Genomic DNA, 16,326 nt, shown 5'->3' with positions numbered 1-16,326 from the left:
CAAACACGCAACTCACACACACATTGGGGGGGGGGGGGGGGGGGGTTTGATTTGTTTGAAGTAACCTATTTCTATTGCATGAAAGTAAATGGACTTTGAAATTAAATGAGAATGGCGGAGATGAATTATCAAGATGTGAAATCAAAATGTAACAAACACTAGGGTTTCGGAATCCACCCTAAACAATTCTACCCAAGTTCATGAATACTCAAGTAATGAACTCTAAACGTGTTGATGAAGATGTTCGCAATCAAGACCATGGGTCGTGGCTCAAGACGCATTGATTCTCTCTAATATACGTAAAGTGCATGGTTCGTGCTACAATACTTGTGCCCTCCTCATAACCGAACCTAGGTATGGTTCGTACTTCGATTCAATTACAAGGAGAACCCATTAAGTTCAAAGAGAATATGAACATCACAAGAATCCTAATAGCATGGTGTTTACATTAGGTATTCAAGAAACCAATTCACATGGATGATTCTTACTTCATCCATTTATTGCTTAGGATAACATGAGGATACACATAATCCCAACAATCTCAAGAAGCATGCTTTCAAAGGTGATCAATCAAAGAAGAACACACATCAAGGATAGATTAATTTGGTGAATTGGAATTCATCAACAATATCTAGAAATTCATACACTCAAGCATCAAAACAAAAAGGTAATCATGTTTAGGGCTTCAACCTAAGCCCTAGCTATGGAGTTTAGTTCCTCATAATCATTTCAAACACAAATTCAAAATGAAATTAGAAAGAGTTTACAGATTTTCAGAAAATGATGAAAGCTTCAAGATCATCAATGGTGGAAGTCTTCTTCTCCACTTTTCTTGACTGCACCTTGGCTTTCTCCTAGCTCCAAGCTCCAAAATCTGCTCTCAATTGTGTAGAATGGTGGAATACCCTCTCTCCCGTTGCAAAAACTCCCCCAAATCTGATTGCAATCCCTTTTGACTTCTCTCTCTCCTCCTTTCCAGCTTTTCTTTTAGTATAAAACTTATTCTTTCTCTAAAGCTATTGCCCATTGTCCCCTTGCAAATGATGAAACCTTGTTTTAAGGTATAATCCAAGGCTCCAATTGACTCAGGAAATGCCACTCAAATGCAATCCATTGTTACCAAAAGGTGTGGTAACAAGTAGAAATAAAATGCTATTAAGTGGGGGTGAAAACTGGGCCAAAACAAACATCCAGAGCCAGCGTCAATTGTCCGATCAGCTGGATAGGCTACACTTGCCCAATGGAGCTCAAATTTGGATATGTTGTAGTTAACATCCATTGGAACAAGTCTTATGAAGATCATCACCTCATCCAAGGACCGGAACATGCTGATCCAAGGCCACGAAGTTGACCTACGAAAATGAACAAAAACAGAATTTATATCAAATAATGCACTTTTAGCTCATTTTCATACAAACCAAGGTAAAACCTATTAAAACACAAAAAAGAAGTAAAAAGCTATAAAATGTCAAGAACTAACTCAAAATAGTGGGTGAATAACATGAAAAATCATGTGTAAAAATGAACCGAACAAACTTCCCAAACTTATCTTTTGCTAGTCCTCGAGCAAAACAGAAATTAAAACAAGACTCGAAACAAAACTTTCCGAACACTTTCTAAGGAGAGAGCAACTCATGCAAACGACTCAAAAGTTTTCACAAGAAAAACTCAGTTTACACATTATTCACAAGGCGGCAAAATTCATAACACAACATGCTCAAGTGTAGTAGTGTGATGGCCAAATGGAACTCATTCTCCAATTTCAGTTTTCACACAACTTCAAAAATCATACCAAGCACAAATGTAACTTCAAATCTCACCAAAGTTGTCCTCTCACAAATGAATCACTCGGAAGAGGGTTACAATGCATCACTCAATAATAAATATGAGAATAGAGTTAAACCATACGGGACTTAACTCAAAATTAGCAAGATGAAAAACATGCATGAATATGATCTCAAGAAGGATGCTAAACACTTAAAAGCTGAAAAATGTGTGCAAATCAACCACATGACATTTAGGATCAATTTAGGTCTTTATTATAGGTTGTAATGGGGCTAAGGGTGTAAGGTGAGTAAGAAATGAAGGATATGGATACAACAAAGTCCAAGGAACTCACAATGTAAGAGCATATAATCGTTGACTAAAAGACTTTGAAACATCACGCTTGAGATTTTCACTCAGTTTTTGGTGATCAAATAGACCACAAAGCCTTATACCTCCACTAATTATGATTCACACTCCTTCCTTCCATTTGAACAACCAAGAAACATGGAATTGAAATTGAAACCATTGCCACTTAACCACGACTTTTCTCTTTTCTTTCACCCTTTGAGTGAAGTACTTTTTTTTTTTTTTTTTAAAGAATGTAATAACCCTTCCCAAACTTAGCATGAAAAACACATCTAAATTAAAGCTCACGAGTTCCTTAGAAAGGTGAATTCTTGTTTTTCAGGCTAAGGCTAGAAGTAATAATTGGTTACTTGAAAGAAAAGGCATACATATAGGCTCAAGGTGGTTAACAATGGAAAATCATGCTTAAGCATGCATAGGGTTAGCTTGAAAGGCACAAACGGTCCAAAGAGGGCCTTAATATCATTTCTCAAATGTCATGTAATCAAATTGCACAAGAATGAGTAACTTTTAAGTGCTCAACCAAATCAATGAATAATGAGATCAGACAACAACTCAGATGACAAGAAAAGTAAGAATATGTGTATAACACTCATGAATTGAAGCACAAGGCTCAAAGCTCACATTATATGGTTATACAAGTCTAATTCATGCTTGATACAATTCTTTGGATCATGCAAGTCCCTCAACTGGAGAATTATGAAACAAATGGCAAGTGCATAGAGGGTTTCAAACATATCATGCTAGAACGATGCCATTTAGTGAATAACAAATTTTATTTATTTATTTTTTTTTTTTAACATCTTCAATCAAGTCATGTAAACATTCATCACAATCTCATCATATATGTCCGGAAAGTGACTTGAAAACAAAAAAAGACTCAAAACTGAAAAGAAAACAGAACAAATTAAAGCAAGAATTTAAGCGAAACGAAAAAGACTTGCTATCCCTTCCCAAACTTAGAAATAAACATTGTCCTCAATGTTAAAGAATTCAGGCATTAACAACGTTATAACAAGAAATAAAGGGAAAGAGCAAGTAAATACAAAAACAAAAAAGAAAAACAACTACAACACGGTTGCAAAACAAAACAAAACAAAACAACACCAAACAAAACCAAACAGTAAGCCCTAACAACAATCTTACACATGCAGAAATCCAGCCCAAAGAAATGCACAAACCAAATGAAAGCCCAACCCAAACGAAAGCCCAAAAGCGAAGAAAGTAAAAAAAAAAAAAAAAAAAAAAAAAAAAAAAAAAACAGAGAAACCAAGTCAGAAGCACAAAGAGCGAGGACTCAGTAAAATAGAAAAAAGTGGGCCCTGAAGTCTCGGCACCTGTGAGTCACGGGAAACAAAGTGAGAGACGTGTCGACAAGCAGCGGTCTCTCTCTCGGTCCCAAGCCAGAATTATTGGCTTCATAGGAAGGTGTGACGACTTTTGTTTCTCAAAAGTGCTGAAAGGCAGAACTGTAATTAAAGGGGTTGGGGACCAGGTGAGGTGACCTAAGGGGATAGGCCGTAAGGGCCGCGCAAAACGCAGAAGCGCCGTGTCTAGGGTTACGTAGAAACTAACTCTATAAAAGAAGAAGAGAAAGAGTTGGGGAAAAACACACAAACGCAGAAACACACAACAGAGAAAAGAAAGAACAAAAGAAAAGAAAGTTCAAATGGCTTCTTCCTACCCATTCTCGCTAGATCTCAACCTAGCTCCACCGACTCAGACTCGGGGCCAAGCAGTGGCACCAGTGTGGATGCCCTACTTTGCCTCTGCACGGGGGCACGTGACAGTGAATGACTCGATACTGCTGGACAACGATGTTGCCCTTGGAGTTGCTAGAAATCTAGTAACTCCCAAGGATATACGGGTGCTGGGATCAAGGGATGACAACCGGGTCGTGAGCGATGCTCTGGCACTAAGCGTGCAAAGCACCGCAACAGTCGCAAGTGTGGGTCATCGCCTACTTGCGAAGTCCCATGAAGTGGAGGTGCTAAGAGGTCAGTTGGCGGCGGAGCGAAGTATGGTGGAAGAGTGCCAGAGTATTATTAAAAGTTTAAAAAGGGAAAGGGCAAGGATAGTGGAGGTGAATCGACACCAGCTAGAGGCGTTGCGGGAAGAGAACCAAAATCTCTCAAAGATGGTAAGTGTTTACGCCCATGACATGAGAAAGCAGCTGGAGGACCTGGACCAACCGGGTAAACGCAAGAAAACCGATCGCGAGAGTAGGTATGCTCAAGCTAAGAGTGCGATCTTTGGGAGCTCGAGTGATGAGCCCCAAGAGGCTGTGCGTGAAGCCCCGGAAGAGGATAGCCATAGGGCTAAACTCAAAGGTCCAATGGCCGAGACACCGAGCACTGTGAAAGAATAATTTCTAATGTATTATTGGTGTGCCTGGTTGTCTTTGCCCTTTCCGTGTATTTGTTTGTTGTTTTTTTTTTTTTTTGTTGTTTTTTTTTTTGTTTTTTGTTTTGTTTTGTTTTTTTTTTTTTTTTTTTTGGTCAGAAATAAAAGAAATGAAGTTGCAAAAGAAAAAGAAGCACACTTCCCAAACAAAACAAAGACGACAGCCGAAAGGGAAAACACACTTCCCTAACTAAAATAAGACAAAGGTGATAGCCGAAAGGGAAAGGCAAAAACACAAAACACTAGAAAAACACGGAAAAAAGAAAAGTAAAGTGAAAGTTAATGTGCTCCCCCTTGAAGCGATTAGGTCGAGCATGCCCGGGAAATCCGAAATGGCGTTGGCTCTCCCTCTCATCTGCATATGTCTATTTAAGCCACGCCTCTGCAAGCGGAAGAGTACCCTGCAATTCTTTCTGCAAACTCAAGGAAAACCATCAAAAACATCCAAAAACAAAACAATGGCATCCACATGTACTCACCTTGATGATCTCAACCTTGAGCTGTCACTAGCACCACCAAATTCCCAGATAAGGGCTCCTCCAAACCCTATCTTCCCAAACTCCTCATACCACCATGGCTCGGCCTCAAACTTCTCTGAGGTGGTGCCGCGAAGGGCAGTAATGCCGGAGGGCATGACTGTCAGCAGACTGACAGTTGCAGATCACCTGCATGTGGCGCAGAGGTCTGACCAGATGGCAGTGGACGAGTCCCACAATCTAACCGTGCTCAACGCGGTCTCGGCCACAAATTTGGGCATGCGCCTACTGGCGAGAACACGAGAGTGCGGGGCACTGAGTGAGGAGGTGGCGGCCCTGAAAGCTCTGGTGGCGGACCTGCAGAAGTGGCTCTACAGCGCCAACCAGCATGTAGAGATGCTGCAGAAAAGGAACGAAGATCATGTAGAGCTGCTGCAGATTCTACAAGCAAGAACAGACAGAGGCAATTAGCAGAAGCCTCAGCTAGCTCAAAATGCAAAAGAAACAAGTGATTCATAAATTTATTGTTTTTTGTGTGTGTGTGTGTGTGTGTGTGTGTGTGTGTGTGTGTGTGTGTGTGTGTGTGTGTGTGTGTGTGTGTGTGTAGAATCACATGTTTTGGAATGAAATAAGCATTTGAGCCAAAATTCTGAGTGCAAAATCATAAAGCAACCTACTTCCCAAACTTATATGAAACAATGTTTATAAATGATGGAGATTTAATACTAAACAATGCCATATAGAAAAATTGGGATGGATAATCACAAAATAAAAGAAATAGTAAACAATTAAAAGTTGAACTAACAGTAAAAGTTGAAACAAACAAACTAATAACCGTCTCAAAATAAAACCCAAAAACAAAATAAATTAAAAGTTCAAAAGGGTACAAAGCTCAAAGTACTACTGATCATCATCAGTCTCATCATCATCATCACCATCAACATCATCACCATCAACATGTGCAGAGGTCCCGGGATGACCTGGCATCTGGAGGTGCGTCCAAATGGCGTCAATGGAAGTGCTCATATGCTGCATCTGCTGATACTGGAGCATCTGCAAGTCCCAAATGGCTTGGAGAGAGGGCTCCCAAGCAGAAGTGTCGACAGTGGGAGCAGGCGGGAATGGCTGGAATGAGGCCGGCCCGTGTGGTGGTGGTGGTGGCATATGAGGCGGCACTGGAGCAGGTGCGGGTGCAGGTGCATGTGCATGGCGCCTCTGAGAGATACTCTTGGACACAGAAGTGTCCGAAATGGGACCCATGGGCTCAACATATATATCAGTGGAGCGAGCCCGAACACCTGAGCGGTCACAAATCATGCTAACAAGGCAAGGATAATAAATTATGCTTTTCTTACGTGCACAAGCCTTCAGGCGTTCAAAAATGATGTCAACAACTGGTAGGATAAAAGTTCCCTCATGCAAAATTTGCAGGAGCTTGACCCCTACTGATGGAATTTCCGACCGTTGGTCGGATGGATAAATGTTGTGGCGCACAAAGCTCCACAGGATGGCAAAGTAGGGTGTCAACTTACCCTGAATGAGGACAGTCTTTTTAGTTTGAGATGCAAAGGCAGCAGGGTCAGCATAAAAAAGTGTTTCAGCTGCCCTTTGCATGTCAAAATCCTCACCCAAAAATTGTCTCCAATTAACAGTATTCTCTCTGTCACTTATTTGAAGAACCTCAGAGATAATGGAGGTGGATAGTACAATATTTTTGCCCCGAACCTTAAGGGGCACCTCTGCATTACGTCTAAGTTCTTCCCTAGGGAAAGCGGCATAAAACTCACGCACAATTGATTCATTATATTTTGCATAGATGTGAGCTAAGGGTAGGAGGTTTCGGTCCCTAATAAGGTGCCGGACTTGAATAAGTCCAGCGGTTTGGATGGAGGGACTAAGATCTAAGTTACGCTCAGTAACCACAGTGGCAGTGAGCATTGCCTCTTCCGGTTGAGGTGCACTTCGTGAAGAAGATGCACCCGCTCTGGTACCCTGTCTAGCTCTAGACATCTAAGGAGAAAAAAACCAATATGCACAAAACAAATCAACAACAAAATTCATGCCACAATTCCCAAACATGCAATACGCCACAATTATACCAATATCAAAACCAAAATGCATGCACATAGCCAAAATTTGCCACAATACAAATATACACCAATTCGAACGAGTCGACAATTTAATCACAATGTAAAATACCACAATGCCACAATATTAATCACAATGCACAATTAAGCCAAAATTCCAAAATGTAAACAACATTCCCAACATTCAACCAAAATGACAAAATTCCAATAATAAACACAAATAACAACAACAATAATCAAATAAGAGATTGAGAGTGAGAAAAACATACCCAATTGAGGAAAATCACACCAAATGATAAACACAAGCCAAACCCAAAACAAAAACAAGAGAAACAACAAATTAGAAAGAAAACAACTATAGGAATGCATTAGAGTAAGAAAATCAAAGAGAAAACACCAAGAAAAATTCGAAAATTACCTTGGTGCTACAGTAACCCTAACTGAAAATCACCTCAAATTGAAGAAAACACTTGAAATTTCAAGGAATAGATGCCAAAAACGGATTCTACTCGAAAAATTAAGTGAGAAAAGTGTGATTTGGGTTAGGATTAGGGTGGGTTGTGAGGGAGGTAGAGGGAGGGAGAAGAGAGAAGTCGAAGGGGGGGGTGAGTCTGTCGCTGGGAAGAAGAGGAAGTGAGGAGAGAGAAGAGAGAAAGGAAAGAAAAAGACGGTTTTTAAAAAAAAACGCGACGAGCGACCGGTCGCGAGTGAAACGCGACCGGTCGCTTTGAAGCAGATTCAATTTTTAAGAAAAACAACGAGCGACCGGTCGCGAGTGAAAAGCGACCGGTCGTTTCGAAGCAGATTCAATTTTAAGAAAAACAACGAGCGACCGGTCGTTTCGAAGCAGATCCAATTTTAAGAAAAACAACGAGCGACCGGTCGCGAGTGAAAAGCGACCGGTCGTTTCGAAGCAGATTCAATTTTTTCTGAAACTCCAAACGAGCGACCGGTCGCGAGGCATGTACGACCGGTCGTTCTCTCTCTCTCTTTTCTTTTTTTTTTTTTTTTTTTTTTTGGGTTGAAAACTTTATTAAGGACTTACCTTCCCAACTCAGTTTTGCATCCCCGAATGTATATCAATGAAGTGAAGCACTTCATCTTCTTGATGCAAAGTATTTTCGTGGTAGATTTTCAACCTATGCCCATTAACTTTGAATTCCTTTCCTATGCCTATTGGTCGGATTTCAACTGCACCATAGGAAAAGACATTAGTAACAACAAATGGGCCAGTCCAGTGGGAACGAAGCTTACCTGGAAAGAGTTTGAACCTAGAGTTAAAGAGTAATACTCTTTGCCCTACTTCAAACGACCTTCTAATGATATGCTTATCATGAAACGCCTTTGTTTTTTCTTTGTAAATTTTTGCGTTCTCATAAGCATCATTGCGAAGCTCATCCAGTTCGCTCAGTTGTAACCTTCTGATATCTCCTGCTTCCTTCATGTCGAAGTTGTACTTCTTAATTGCCCAAAGGGCCCTGTGTTCAAGCTCAACAGGTAGATGACAAGGTTTACCAAAGATTAAGCGAAATGGAGACATACCGATTGGAGTTTTGTAAGCAGTTCGGTAGGCCCAGAGAGCATCGTTAAGGCGCAAAGACCAATCCTTTCGAGTAGGACCAACAGTCTTCTCTAATATATGCTTCACCTCTCTGTTAGAAATCTCCACTTGTCCACTAGTCTGAGGGTGATAGGGGGTGGACACCTTGTGAGTTATGCCATACTTCTTGAGTAGGGTCTCAAATGATCGGTTGCAAAAATGGGATCCCCCATCACTAATGATGGCCCTCGGTGTTCCAAACCTACAAAAGATATTGGCTCGAAGAAAGCTAAGAACAACTTTCGCATCATTAGTCTTGGTTGGAATTGCTTCCACCCATTTTGAAACATAATCAACCGCAAGTAGAATAAATAGATTTCCAAAAGATGAAGGAAATGGACCCATGAAATCTATTCCCCAAACATCAAATATTTCAACAATTAGAATTGGGTTTAAAGGCATTTGATTTCGAGATGAAATGTTACCCATTCGTTGACACCTATCACAAGATAGACAGAATTGTGATGCATCTTTGAACAAGCTTGGCCAATAGAATCCACTTTGCAAAACTTTTAAAGTTGTCTTCTTGGCTCCAAAGTGGCCACCACATGCGTTCGAATGACAGAATGTGAGTATGGACTGAGATTCGGTCTCGGGAACACATCGCCTAATCACGGAGTCCGAACAATACTTCCACAAATATGGGTCATCCCACACATAGGACTTAGTGGTTTTCAGCAATTTGTCCTTTTGACCTCTTGACAAATCCCTTGGTATATTTCCTGTAGCGAGAAAGTTGATAATGTCAGCATACCATGGGTCAGAAATTTGTAATGCAAAAAGTTGCTCATCAGGAAAGGATTCACGAAGAGGAAGAGTGTCTTCTTCGGTATTGGAGTTAGTGATCAATCGGCTAAGGTGGTCAGCTACCTCATTCTCCGATCCCTTCTTATCTCTGATTTCAATATCAAACTCTTGGAGCAACAAAACCCATCGTATCAATCTTGGTTTTGCTTCCTTCTTTGCCAAGAGATATTTCAAAGCTGCATGATCAGTGAAAACAATTACTTTAGAGCCTATCAAGTACGAACGAAATTTCTCTAAAGCAAAAATTACAGCTAACAGCTCTTTCTCAGTAGTTGAATAGTTCAACTGAGCATCATTAAGGGTACGGCTTGCATAATATATTGCATGCACTCTCTTCTCAACTCTTTGTCCTAATACAGCTCCAACTGCAAAATCAGATGCATCACACATTAATTCAAAAGGTAAATTCCAATTTGGAGGCATAATGATAGGTGCAGTTGTGAGAAGAGTTTTGAGCCTTTGAAAAGCTGCCAAACATTCATCATTAAGATCAAAATTTGCATCTTTGGCAAGCAAGCTACACAATGGTCGAGAGATCTTAGAAAAATCTTTTATGAATCTTCTATAGAACCCGGCATGTCCTAAGAAGGATCGGATCTCTTTCACTGATGTGGGAGGTGACAACCCGCTTATCACATCTACTTTGGCTCTGTCAACCTCAATGCCTTGACTGGAAATCACATGACCTAAAACGATTCCCTGTTGTACCATGAAATGACACTTTTCCCAATTGAGAATTAAGTTGCATTCCCGGCATCTTTGCAAAACTAAAGACAAGTTGTTAAGGCATGAATCAAATGAATGACCAAACACACTAAAATCATCCATGAATACTTCAATAAATTTTTCTACCATATCGGAGAAAATACTCATCATGCATCGTTGGAAGGTGGCCGGGGCATTACACAATCCAAATGGCATACGCCGGTAGGCGAAGGTACCATAAGGACATGTGAATGTCGTCTTGTGTTGGTCTTCAGGAGCGATGGCAATTTGATTGTATCCTGAATAGCCATCCAAGAAGCAGTAGTAACTGTGACCTGCAAGACGTTCAAGCATTTGGTCAATAAATGGTAATGGAAAATGATCTTTTCGGGTGGCGGTATTTAATTTTCTATAATCAATACAAACACGCCATCCCGTTTTGACACGAGAAGGAATAAGTTCATTTCCCTCATTTCTTACAACAGTTATTCCTGACTTTTTAGGAACCACTTGGACCGGGCTTACCCACTTGCTATCGGAAATAGGATAAATTATACCCACATCCAATAGCTTCAGAATTTCTTTTCGGACTACCTCTGTCATGATTGGGTTTAACCTGCGTTGAGCATCCTTTGTGGGTTTGGAATCAATTTCCAGTAAAATTCTATGCATGCATCTTGTTGGGCTTATTCCCTTGATGTCCGCAATACTCCAACCAATTGCTCCCTTGTGTTCTCTTAACACTTGCATCAACTTCTGTTCATTTTCCACATTGAGATTGCTAGCAATAATCACGGGCAATGTCTCTGTTTTACCTAAATAAACATACTTCAAGTGGGATGGCAATGGTTTGAGCTCTAACTCGGGTGCCCTGTCAAGAGAAGGAACAAGCTTTTCAGTATTGACTGGCAAAGGTATAAAATTTGGAGTGTACTTACGTGGTATGGCTGGACATGCATCAAGGAATTTCACAGCCTCAAGTAACTCATTATCAACAATTTCAGCAACTTGAGGATTTTGTGTCAACACCTTTTCTAATGAATCTGTACCATGAGTACTATTAAATGTATTTTGCACAATATGACACAATGTATCAATACGAAAACATTCATGTTCATCATTGGGGAGTTTGAAGGCATCATAAACTTTGAACTTTATTGTTTCCCCTTGAACTGTCATTGTCAATGTTCCTTGTCGAACATTGATCACAGTATCTGCAGTGGCCATGAAAGGGCGGCCAAGAATCAATGGAAGATCCGCACCCGGAATAGGAGCTTCTTCCATCTCTAGCACCAAAAAGTCAGCTGGTAAGATGAGATCATTTACTTTCACAAGTACATCTTCCAAAATTCCTCTTGGATATCTCACTGATCGGTCCGCCAATTGAATGCTGACAGAAGTTGGTTTAAGATCACCTAAGTTAAGGGCTTCAAAAACAGAATAAGGCATCAGATTAATTGAAGCACCTAAATCAAGTAAAGCTTTGTCAAACAATTTATCTCCAATTATGCAAGGAATTGTAAAACTTCCTGGATCTTTCAATTTGGGAGGGAGCTTCCTTTGCAAAACAGCAGAAGCTTTTTCCGTTAGTGCAACCGTTTCATGATCTTGGAATCTCCTCTTGGTGGTACAAAGGTCCTTCAAAAACTTTGCATAACTCGGAATTTGCTTGATTGCATCCAAGAGAGGAATATTGACTTGCACTTTTCTGAAGGTTTCCAATATTTCCTTGGCTTGTTGAATTTTTTTGGAACTCATAAGCCTGTGAGGAAAAGGAGCACGTAAGATTTCTTCGTCAGTAGGTTCACGACTTACCTTCTCCTTTCTTGCCCTTCTTGCAAGTTCATGCTTTGGGATCCACTCGGATGAAGAAGCTGCTTGCTTATCTTTCTCTTTGTTGCTTTCATCCTTTTCTTTAGGCTCAGCCACTTGTTCAACCTGCATGTCATCAACATTGTGAATCAAATCTTTAGAACCATCAATTTCACCAATTACCTTACCAGTTCTCAAGGTAACTGCTTGAACATGCTCACGCCCAGTTGGATTAATCTCTGGTTGGCTAGGCATCATACCAGGTTCCCTTTGACTCAAAGCTTGAGCAATTTGCCCCACTTGATTTTCTAGATTGGAAATGGCCTTATCCGTTTTCTGCATGTGGGTGTCATTCCTCTGCATGTAGCTTTTTGTCTCAGTGATGAAACTATCTGTGTTTCTAGCCATGGAAGCAACAAGTTCTTCCAAAGATTTTCCTGTAGATTGTGGTTGAGGTGGTGGTTGTGGTGGATTGTAGTAGTGCATTTGACCATGAGGTGGGCGAGTATGTTGTTGACCATGAGGTGGGTGAGTTGGCCCTTGAGGTGGTTGAGTTGGCCCTTGTTGAACATTAGAATTGTCACTCCACCTGAAATTTGGATGATTTCTCCACCCCGGATTGTATGTTTGTGAGAAAGGATCATTCTTAGGCCACTGATTTCTCTGAAATGAGCCCACTGCATTTGCTTCCTCATGTGCCAAGGGACAATCCTCAGTGTCATGACCAATTGTGGAGCAAAATGCACAAACCTTGGATGATCCCGGTGCCAATTTCTTCACCATGTTGGTTAGGTTTGCAATCTGAGCTTCCATACTAGAAAGGGTACTTACATCATAGGATTACCCTTTTCTGACTGGTCTTTGCCTTGAATTATATTGGCGAGCATTTGCAGCAACAAGATCAAATATTGCTCGCAGTTCTGTTGGAGTCTTGGTCATTATAGTTCCTCCTGCAGCTGCATTCACATTGTTTTGGTCCGCTTCAAAAAGTCCTTCATAGAAGTGTTGCATTAGAAGCCAAGCTTGTATGTTATGATGCGGACAAGTGATTAGAAGTTTCTTGAAACGGTCCCAATAATCCTGGAAGCTTTCTCCCGGCCTTTGCAGAATTCCTGTAATCTGACTTCGGAGTTCATTTGTCCTTTGTGCTGGGAAAAAATGTTGCAAGAACTTTGTAGCAAGATCCGTCCACGTTGTGATGGAATTTGGAGGTAGATAGTGAAGCCATTCCTTTGCTGTATCCTTCAAACTAAATGAGAAAAGTCTCATTCTTATCTCATCACTACTCATGCCTTCGATCTTTATTGTGGAACACACTTCCTCAAAGTCTAGGATATGTGCATTAGGATTTTCTCCAGGATTTCCCAAGAACTTAGGCAATATGTGTATCATGCCCGATCTCAACTCAAAGTTTTCCAAAGTGCTTGCGGGATATACTATGCAAGATGGTTGTCCAGTTGTTGGCGGTGAAGAGTATTCTTGCATAGTAAGTTCCGCATTTGCAGCTGCTGCCGCCATTGGTGAAGGTGGAGGTGACTCGACTTTTGGTGAGCTTGGTGATGATGAAAATGGCGAGAGTGAAAAAGGCAATGGAGTAGACACAGCTAGTTGGATGTTCCTTTCTCTCAAAGCTTGAGCTTGGATATCTTCTACAGTGCTATCTAATGAAATATCCAAATTCAGAAGGGACATAAGCAAAATGTTCCTGCAATAAGAAGAAAACAAAAACAAACTCAAATAAAATGAAATGACAAACAAGGAAAAAAAATGAAAATAAAATTAAGTACTCTAAATATACTCAAACAAAACATATAAGCAACCGTGCCAGTTCCCCGGCAACGGCGCCAAAAATTGTTGCATTCCTAAAAGGACACAATTTAATGTGCAAACAACCAATTAAAAATACCCGCAAGTGCACGAATCTATCGAAGTATAGATTGTATAAGTACGGGGTCGATCCCACGAAGAACTTGTCGGTTGTCTATAAGTTCTAATTCGAGTACAAAAAGAACACTTAACTAACACACCACAATGCACAAATGAAAATTTGAAACTAAAAAGAAATATAAAAGAAACAAACAAAACAAAACAAAAAAAGAATTGTGCTGTGAACAGTGACCAGCGACCGGTCGTTTGTTAAGAGCGACCGGTCGTTTTTTGTCTGGCGACCGGTCGTGAGGTAAAAGCGACCGGTCGTTTTGGTACAGAGTCGAAACTTCAGAATTGTGTGCTGAGCGACCGGTCGTGAGACACTAGCGACCGGTCGTTCTTGGGCAGAGTCGTTTTCTCTGTTTTTCCAGTTTCGACCTCTATCCAGTGTTTTGCCTATAACTTTCCAACCGTACGTCCACAATTCACGTTCTTTATACGGTTGAATTCAGCACAGAAAATGGAAGAACACAGCGCGGACCAAAAGTCCAAAACAATTACGGAAACAAATAGAATTTAGTAACAAAGACACGTAACGTGTCAAACACGCAACTCACACACACATTGGGGGGGGGGGGGGGGGGGGGGTTTGATTTGTTTGAAGTAACCTATTTCTATTGCATGAAAGTAAATGGACTTTGAAATTAAATGAGAATGGCGGAGATGAATTATCAAGATGTGAAATCAAAATGTAACAAACACTAGGGTTTCGGAATCCACCCTAAACAATTCTACCCAAGTTCATGAATACTCAAGTAATGAACTCTAAACGTGTTGATGAAGATGTTCGCAATCAAGACCATGGGTCGTGGCTCAAGACGCATTGATTCTCTCTAATATACGTAAAGTGCATGGTTCGTGCTACAATACTTGTGCCCTCCTCATAACCGAACCTAGGTATGGTTCGTACTTCGATTCAATTACAAGGAGAACCCATTAAGTTCAAAGAGAATATGAACATCACAAGAATCCTAATAGCATGGTGTTTACATTAGGTATTCAAGAAACCAATTCACATGGATGATTCTTACTTCATCCATTTATTGCTTAGGATAACATGAGGATACACATAATCCCAACAATCTCAAGAAGCATGCTTTCAAAGGTGATCAATCAAAGAAGAACACACATCAAGGATAGATTAATTTGGTGAATTGGAATTCATCAACAATATCTAGAAATTCATACACTCAAGCATCAAAACAAAAAGGTAATCATGTTTAGGGCTTCAACCTAAGCCCTAGCTATGGAGTTTAGTTCCTCATAATCATTTCAAACACAAATTCAAAATGAAATTAGAAAGAGTTTACAGATTTTCAGAAAATGATGAAAGCTTCAAGATCATCAATGGTGGAAGTCTTCTTCTCCACTTTTCTTGACTGCACCTTGGCTTTCTCCTAGCTCCAAGCTCCAAAATCTGCTCTCAATTGTGTAGAATGGTGGAATACCCTCTCTCCCGTTGCAAAAACTCCCCCAAATCTGATTGCAATCCCTTTTGACTTCTCTCTCTCCTCCTTTCCAGCTTTTCTTTTAGTATAAAACTTATTCTTTCTCTAAAGCTATTGCCCATTGTCCCCTTGCAAATGATGAAACCTTGTTTTAAGGTATAATCCAAGGCTCCAATTGACTTAGGAAATGCCACTCAAATGCAATCCATTGTTACCAAAAGGTGTGGTAACAAGTAGAAATAAAATGCTATTAAGTGGGGGTGAAAACTGGGCCAAAACAAACATCCAGAGCCAGCGTCAATTGTCCGATCAGCTGGATAGGCTACACTTGCCCAATGGAGCTCAAATTTGGATATGTTGTAGTTAACATCCATTGGAACAAGTCTTATGAAGATCATCACCTCATCCAAGGACCGGAACATGCTGATCCAAGGCCACGAAGTTGACCTACGAAAATGAACAAAAACAGAATTTATATCAAATAATGCACTTTTAGCTCATTTTCATACAAACCAAGGTAAAACCTATTAAAACACAAAAAAGAAGTAAAAAGCTATAAAATGTCAAGAACTAACTCAAAATAGTGGGTGAATAACATGAAAAATCATGTGTAAAAATGAACCGAACAGTCTCCTGAACAAATTGTTCGTTTTCATTCCGGAGTCTGGAGTCAAGCCCAAGTTAATTATAGTACTATTAAAAAAGAAATTTTATCTATTGTATTATGCATAAGCAAATTTCAAGATGATTTATTAAATCAAAAGTTTTTAGTTCGTGTTGATTGTAAGTCTGCAAAACATGTTTTAGAAAAAGATGTTAAAAATATAGCTAGTAAGCAGATTTTTGCACGATGGCAAGCAATTCTGAGTGTTTTTGATTTTCAGTTAGAATATTTGAGAGGTAGTGAAAACAGTATCCCTGATTTT

At 40.2% G+C, this 16,326-nt stretch overlaps 1 non-coding gene and 1 pseudogene across 1 annotated transcript; both read left to right on the top strand.

Annotated features, from left to right (window-relative positions):
- The window catches only part of LOC148294923 (uncharacterized), a 30,535-nt pseudogene that overhangs the window by 9,789 nt on the left and 4,420 nt on the right, over positions 1-16,326 (top strand).
- On the top strand, positions 13,051-13,157 carry LOC148294924 (small nucleolar RNA R71). Its single transcript, XR_015835584.1, has one exon. It is a non-coding gene; the product is annotated as a small nucleolar RNA R71 (small nucleolar RNA).

This window comes from Prunus avium, chromosome 4, assembly GCF_965620075.1.
Source record: "Prunus avium chromosome 4, drPruAviu1.hap1.1, whole genome shotgun sequence".
Taxonomy (NCBI): domain Eukaryota; kingdom Viridiplantae; phylum Streptophyta; class Magnoliopsida; order Rosales; family Rosaceae; genus Prunus; species Prunus avium.
This window is presented reverse-complemented; position numbering and strand designations above follow the sequence as displayed.